Source organism: Ictidomys tridecemlineatus, chromosome 7, assembly GCF_052094955.1.
Source record: "Ictidomys tridecemlineatus isolate mIctTri1 chromosome 7, mIctTri1.hap1, whole genome shotgun sequence".
NCBI lineage: Eukaryota > Metazoa > Chordata > Mammalia > Rodentia > Sciuridae > Ictidomys > Ictidomys tridecemlineatus.
Window position 1 is genome coordinate 178,878,381 of NC_135483.1, and position 8,160 is coordinate 178,886,540.

Below are 8,160 nucleotides of genomic sequence, written 5' to 3' on the forward strand. Positions count from 1 at the left end.
GAGATGACATGTTGGCACTGAAACTTCCACATAAAGCCAGGACCCTTGAAGGACAACATGCTTTTAAAAACTGTAGGGCACAAAAAGTCAATCTCTAGTGTGGATAAATGAGAAGAAAACTTGTTTATCTTGAACTGAGCTCTAGCTCAGAAGGGGAAAACGTCTCCCTTAAGAATTCAAAACCACTGGCATGAGCTTTTGGTGGGTTTGGGTTTGAATAAATAGTTCCTGTACAATCTAGAAATCCCTAGGCTAAGAAATAACATAAAATTTGGTCTGAGCCAATTATACTCTGTTAGAAGCAAACACTTTGATTACACTGATTTCTCCAGATTAAAGCCCTGCTGAAGATGAGTTCACAATCTGAAATCATGCAACACAAAAGAAAAAATATGAGCTAGAGTCTGCAGGTCCAAAAAACAGCAGGATTAGAACTTCTAGAACCTTAGACTACAGAGCTGTCATAGGAGATCATAAACTAGGTATGTTTTTTTTTAAACTAGGTATGTTAAAATAGCTAATAACATACAGTAAACCTTTAAAAACAAAAAGTTCTAGAAAATGAATAAAATTAAACAGATCTTAAACATAAAACAAATAGTACTTTTTCTCAGAAATAAAAAAGAAACAATCATTAAAAATCGAAACCCCATGAATAGGCTAAGTAGTCCATGGACTACTTGGTTGAGAAAGAATTGGAAAACTTGGGGATAAAGCTAAGAAATTATCTGGATGGTGAGACCAGAGATGAAAACTGAAAGAGATATTAGGAGAAAATGAGAAAGTCTACCACATACGGAGGAGGAATTCCAGAAGAGAAAATAGAGAAAGGTAAAGGGGGTGAGGAAATGTTTGAAGAGAAGTTGACTGAGAATTGATGAAAGATGAGAAATTTTCAATTCAGAAACCACAATAAACCCTAAACTCAAAAAATAAAACCCACTCATCTTTAGATACACCATAATGAAACTGCAGAACACCAAAGACAAAGAGAAACTTCATCAAAGAGACCAGAGAGGAAAGAGTGAGATCCCTCACAACTGAGGGAGCCAAGAAGGACATGTGAATGGGAGCTCCAGCTGGGACTCATGGCCTGAGAATGGAGCCAGCACAAGTGTCCTACAGTGAATTAAATGTGACATGGTTGGTCAGAGGCTTCAAAAGCAGGCAGAAGACAGGCTTGGTACAGAAGGGTTCTAAGAGCATTGTTGCAAGGATAAAATGAGACAAGATAAATAGGCTTGTTAACTAAAAGAATTTTCCAAAGAATTGTTTTGCAGTGACTGTGGTGTGGAAATGAACCTATTCTGGGACTTTTTGTTCTCAACTCCAAGCTGCTGATTTGTTTTGTCTTGCTCCCCCCAAACCCCCACCCCTTGTTTCTTTTCTAACAGCACAGAGAGGTTTTGCAACCATCTGAGGTGCTTTGAGAAAAGTGTTAAATCAGTTTTGAGCAAATGCTTTGCTCTTTCACTCTTGATGAACAATTCTATGTGCAGTGTTGACATTTTCTCATGGAAATGGAATAAATTATCCTACTTCGTCTTCACTCTTTATGACTTGGTCAGATTAGACTGATCCTAACTGGATCCCCTCCCAGGCGGCACCAAACATGTGTATTCTCTGGGTCTGGGGAATTTCTCTGATAACTATGATTTCATATGCAGATTGGTATTTTTATGTAGCCTCCAGTCTTTTAAGTGGCTGTTGAAAAATGGGAAGTTGGGAAGCATTTGCCCAAGAATCTTTAATAAAGAATCTGAACCGTCTGCTAAAGAATGTGAGTGAGTTAGCAAAGGCTGGCCCCAGGGCAATGAGGAGATGGGCTGGGTACCACTCAGCTTCACTGTATCATTCACCCAGAAACTTTTATCTCAATGACCTGTGACTTGAGGACACATCTGGCCCAGGGAGAGCCCGTTCTTTCAACACTCTTTCTTTGATGACCGTGAGACAGTCAATGTACACAATGTGCTAGAGACACTGAGTACCCCAGAGTCCTGATGCCTGGAGCTTAGAATCTAGCATGAAATGCAGAGAAGCTGTTATGATATAGCTTTGTAAGGGCTAGAGGACGGCTGTCGTATCAACACAATAATGGGAGACTTAAGAACCAAGACTTAAGAGGACTAAGAGTAGCTGAGGGAATCATAAAAAGAAATATATGTTGTTCCATTTTTATGGATCACCAAAATGAGAGGGGAACAGCAAGAAATGTTCCTGGTAAATCAGGTAGGAGCCAGCTCAGAAACAATCCTGTAAGCCGTGGTCAGAAGAAGCCTTGATCTGGAGGACTCTGAAGGGTATTGTGCAAGAACCTGTTTGGATTTTCTTTTCAGAAAACTTAGTATGTGCTGACTGAGGAGACATGAGGTTGAGAAACGGCAGGCAGGGAAATCCATCAGGTGGCTTATGTGTGATTATAGGAGGACCCAGGTGGCTGTCGTGGAGATGCTCAGCTGTTTCGGCAGGAAGCCTGGTAGGGCTTGATGTCTGATATGGGCTTTCATGAGAGAGAGGGATAGTGTTCTGAGTTCTGGCTTGAGCATTAGGAAGTTGATAGGAAGAAGTTCTCTTCCCTGTGTCAGGACAGAGCTATAATCTGCAGGGGAGCAGAACAGATATCGTTCAAGGAAACCCGGGGCCATCTTCATGGGTGATCAACCTGTGAGCTCTCACAGGCTCATACTAGGAAGGATCTTGTGCTTGATTGAAAGCTCTGATGGCCATCTTGAAATCTGCAATAATCTTATCTTTAAACTCGTGTGTTGTAAGCAGAGACTGATGGGACAATGGATACGATTATGAGCAGAGGAGATATGTACGAATGTGTCTTCTGTTCCTTTCTGCGCCCTCACTTAAAACATTCAGGATGCCCATGAGCACTAAATCTCAGTGGGCACCTTGGGCATGGAAGTTCAGAGACTCAGATGGGTACAAGATTGTACGTCTGGAAGCTGGTGGCTTTTAGTCTCACTGAACACTGGGATTCCCCACTCCTGTCCCCTGTAAACATGACTGTGAGTGGGGCACTGATGGCCCTGAAAAACCATGCTTGCTATTCAAATCAGAACTTGTTTCCAATGCAGAAAGAAAGTGTTCTGAGACACAACACGACTAGGGAAGAATTCTTAGTCATTTTCGCTAACCATGAAATGATTGACCCATGAAAATGATGACCCAGAAGGGAAGGGAGCTACCAGGCAACATAGTTTCCTTCAGGTAGAGAGTGTTGGCTGGATGCACGTAACTCAGGAACAGTTGAGTTAGTTTTGTGCAGTGTTTTTTTTTTTTAATTTTTTTAGTAGTCGATTTACCTTTATTTTTTTATATGCAGTGCTGAGTATCTAATCCAGTGCCTCACACATGCTAGGCAAATGCTCTACCACTGAGCCACAACCCCAGCCCATGATTTTTACTCTTCTGGCAAGAATGAAATAAATTTGCATGTCTGAGCTACAAAATGCAAATTGCATAATTTCAGTGATTCTAAGTTAATATTCTTATATTTGCATTTAAAACTGGTGTTGCACAATATAAAGCAATATAAACAGCAATTTCATGCTAATAATCTGAAGGTTTAATTTTTGTTTACTTAGATGATATCTAATAGTAAATAAAAACACTGTGACAGCAAGAATGCAAAATGGTATGGCCACTTTGGAAGACAATTTAGCAGTTTCTTACAATGCTAAACATTGTCAGCAATCACAGTCTTTTACCCAAATGAGTAAAAAACTTGTATACACAAAAACCTGCATATGAATGTTATAGGATCATTAGTTATAATTGCTAAAATTTAGAAGTGAATGAGATGTTTTTCAACATCTATTTGTGAATGGGTAAATAAGTTGTGGTATATCTAGGCAGTGGAATATTATTTAGCAACAAAAAGAAATAAGATATCAAGCCATGAAAAAATGAGATATCAAACCTTAAATACATATTGCTTAGTGAAAGAAGCCAGTCTGAAAAGACTATATATTGTATGATTCCAACTATCTGATATTCTAAGATAGGCAACACCATAGAGTCAGGGAAAAAGATCAGCGGTCACCAACAGCGTGGGGGAAGGGGAAAAGGACAGGAATGAGTAGGTGAAGCACAGTGGATTTTTAGAGCAGTGAACTATTCCATACGATACTGTAGAGATGGATATAGGACATTATGCACTTGTCAAAAACCGTAGAATGTACAACACAGAGAGGCTGCTTACATAGCGTGGCTGGCGACAGTAGCCCCGACTCTATTGTCGCCACCCAGAAGGCAGCCAAGTGCAAGAGCTAAACTTATCTGCCTCTATTTTCAAACAGACTCATGTTCAACTTTTGGTCATGGTGGGGGAAAAAAAAAAAGCTGGGAAGATTTCATTAATCCTTAGTTTTTTAAAAGTCAATATAAAATTATAGCAAAAAAAAAAAGGAACCTGATCTTTAGTAGCACAGCTGGAATAACTTGCAGAGATGGCTGTGGCAACAGTGAGAGATTTAATTCAGTTGGTCTTCTGTGGTTGTTGGTTATCCACTTGTCTCCGCAGTAATGGAAGCTACACATGTTTTTAAAGGGACTGAGAAGCTGCTAGAGGCTTGGTTTCCACAGCAGTGACCCAACACGAACCAAGGAGCTGGGGACCTTTGCATCTTCCAAGATCTGAGTAGAACATACTTTTGAAGGGTGTGTAACCTTCAGTCCTCTGTGTGACTGAATTCAAAGATGTTTTCTAGAGCTGGGTGTGGTGGCGCACGCCTGTAATCCCAGTCACTTGGAAGGCTGAGGTAGGATGAACGCAAGTTCTGGGCTAGCCTCAGCAATTTAACAAGGCTCTAAGCAATTTAGCGAGACTCGCCTCAAAATAAAAATAATAAAAAGGGTTAGGGATGTAGCTCAGTGGTAAAGTACCCCTGGGTTCAAAAAACATTTTTCCTTCTGAAGACATAAGGTACAACCCTCTTGCTGATACTCATTCCCCTGCTGAAACATGCTTGAGACTTCAGTGGCTTGACTCAATTCAGCACTTCTCTTATTCTCTTGAGAATTTCATGAAGCCACTGGGCACGGTGGTGCATGCCTGTAATCCCAGGAGTCTGGGAGGCTGAGGCAGGAGGATCTCCAATTCAAAGCCAGCCTCAGCAACTTAGTGGGACCCTGACTCAAAATACAACATAAAAAGGGCTGGGGATGTGACTCAGTGGTTAAGCACCCTTGGATTCAATCCTCATTACCCTATCTCCTGCCAAGGAAAAGAATTTCATGAAGCCTTCTCACCAAGAGTACCCACACCACACAGGGATTTTCAGGAGGAAATAGGGGTTTATATGCACTTTTTCCAAATGAAGCAGTGTATTGTATGGGACATATGATTTCTGAATGTTGGTACTAGTATACTCTAAATTTCCCAGAGTTGGGTATTCGGTAGACCTGATCAAATCCTGGAAATTTTGACAAATGAGGCCGACCTACAGTTATGAACAAGTCCTGCATGAAAGGTGGTATTGCCATGAAGGATGTCTTCATGAGAATGGAATTCAAGACCAGATGCCAGGTTCTGTCATTGAGGCCACAGTGTTTGTTCAATCCTTGTGGGTAATTTGATCGAGTGGAATGAAAGTGGACAGAATGCACTGGACTATTCACATCACTCCAGAACCAGAATTTTCTTGTTAACTTTGAAACAAACTCATGTCAGACCTCCTGTGATGACCTGATCGGGAAATTGTAGACGTCTTCAGGTCAGGAAAATCTGTGTTTGTTAATCAGAGTTCTAAATGCTGCACAGTGTTTTCTTCAGCCCCCAAGACTGAAGATTTTAAATGCCTTGATTGCCAGAGTGCTGTTCAATGATTACAATTTTGCTTTTACTAATCTTGCTAAGAAGCAGCAACAATAGCAGCGTTGATGAAGAAAAATGAAGAAAAAACACCAAAAGAGAACACACATCGAAAGTGATGGCTGCTTTCTAGATGTCAATGTTGGGGTCCTTGCTTTACATAACCACAACCTTGTAGTTGCAGAAAAGCCTTCATAATGATAAGAGCCCAAGTAATGATAGTGTAATCATTCTGAATTGAATGCATTATTCTATCAAGGACTTAGATATCTTGCATGAATTCTCCCTTCTGTGTGTCGGTATTTGCTATAGTTTATATCTTAAGTGTCTTCCAAAGGTCTAGGTGGTAAAGGCCTAGTCCCCACGCATGACACTACTAGGCGGTAGGTAGTACCTTTAAGAGGTGGGGCTTGGTGGAGGGGTCTTATGGTCTCTGAGGGGGCGGTGCCCTTGGAGGGGATATTTGGACCCCAGCTTCTTTTTATTTTTCTATTTCCAAGTCATCAGAGGAGTGTTTTCGCTCTGCCACACATTTCCACCGTGATGTGCCACCAGAGGCCCAAGGCAAGGGAGCTGACTGGTCATGGATTGAAACCTCTGAAACCGTGAGCCAAAATAACCTTTTTCTCTGAATAAGTTGACTATCTCAGGTATTTATTATGGTGACAGAAAGCTGACTAGCACAGCATTCTGTGCTATTCTTGACGTGAAATTGAAGTGCACATAGAAAAACACATTTTACTATGTGATACTTTACCATAGTTGTGAAAATGGTCTATTTGGCTTGTGCACAGCATACAGTTTCTCCCAGTATCATCTAAATTCCTCCACAGATGAATTTTCATCCTTATTAGGCATTGGCCTCAGCCGGGATTGTTCTATTAAATCGCTGTCAGAGTTGGGTGTATGTGACACAATGCCTGTAATCCCAGTGACTTGGGAGGTTGAGGCAGGAGGATCAGAAGTTTGAGGCAAGTCTTGGCAACTTAGTGAGGCCCTGTCTTAGAAAATAAAAAGGATGGTGATGTAGCTCATCCATGAGTTCAACTCCCGGTACTAATTAAATAAATAAACAAAGAAGCTGCTGCCAGAATCTTATATCTGGTTACCTCCACTTCCTAGAATATATTTCATATTCATGTTATAAAAACCAATTTCTGAATTATAAAGATAGTTTTTACAACAGTAATTAGAGTTTGTTTTTTTTTTTCCCCCACAAGTCAAATCTTCCTTTTTGTGTGTGTGTGTGATCCTGGAGACTGAATCCAGGTACTCTACTACTGATCTATATCCCCATCTTTTCATTTTTAATTTTGAGAGAGAGTCTTGCTAAATGGCCCAGGCTGACTTTGAATTTGGGATCCTCCTGCCTGGGATTACAGGCATGCACCATCATGCCCAACAAGTCTAATTGATTATAAAGGCTAGAGAAGTAAATGTAGCTCAGTGGTAGAGCATTGTTTAGCATGTGCAAGGCCTTGGGTTCCATTCACAATACTGCAAAAAAACCAAAAACAAAATGAAGAAAAGGTTCCAGTTATTCATTTTGTGCACCATTATTTAAACATTACTACTCCCGAATTTGTAGTCCTTTAATTGATTTCTGGTCCCCCAAATAAAGCAATACACTGTTGCACTTGGGTTCATGTAATAATCTCATGCCTAGGCAGAGAAGTGCAGGGGATGCTTCCTGGCTTAATTTTCTTTAAGGGCATGGAGATTTGGCTTCCTTTTGAGTGTCATGGACTCTTTTGGAAGACAGTGACAAAAACAATTTTCCCCAGTGTGGATTAGCAGGGATGATCCAGGAGAGTCATAAACTGAGATTAGGGAACTGACTGAACTCTATGGTAACCATGTGCTGCTCTGGACTCCTCAGCAAATGAGAGAACTTCTAAAGAGTACCATACCTTTATGAACTTGCTAAGTTGGGAATCATATAAAAGGAATGTTTATCACTAAACTTATTAGGAAGGAAATCTAGCATAAAAGTTGTACTGGATTCAGTAAGCCAGGCCAGCGTGGATCATTTGCTTTAACTTTGACTTTAGCAGCCATTTCTACAAATTCCCATTAATAGTGTACTGTCAACTGTTGCTCAAAGCAGAAGCCAAGGTTTTTCCATCTTCTGATCATAGGACACATGGGAGTGTTCTGACTTCATCTGTCCCTTTAACTATGGTCTCCTTTCACTGTGGCATTCACAGGATCAAATAAATGACTGTCCAGAATGAGAACTGTCCAGGTTGTTCAGATATACACCATGAAGCAGAATATATGAAAGAATGAATACATAAAACACAACATAAAGGGTTCCAAAATATTCAATGGGA

The 8,160-nt window shown here is 40.6% G+C and overlaps 1 pseudogene; it reads left to right on the plus strand.

Annotated features, from left to right (window-relative positions):
• The first annotated feature begins 3,578 nt into the window (after nucleotides 1-3,578).
• On the plus strand, nucleotides 3,579-8,148 carry LOC101970760 (S-adenosylmethionine decarboxylase proenzyme pseudogene; annotated as a pseudogene).
• The last annotated feature ends 12 nt before the right edge of the window (nucleotides 8,149-8,160 follow it).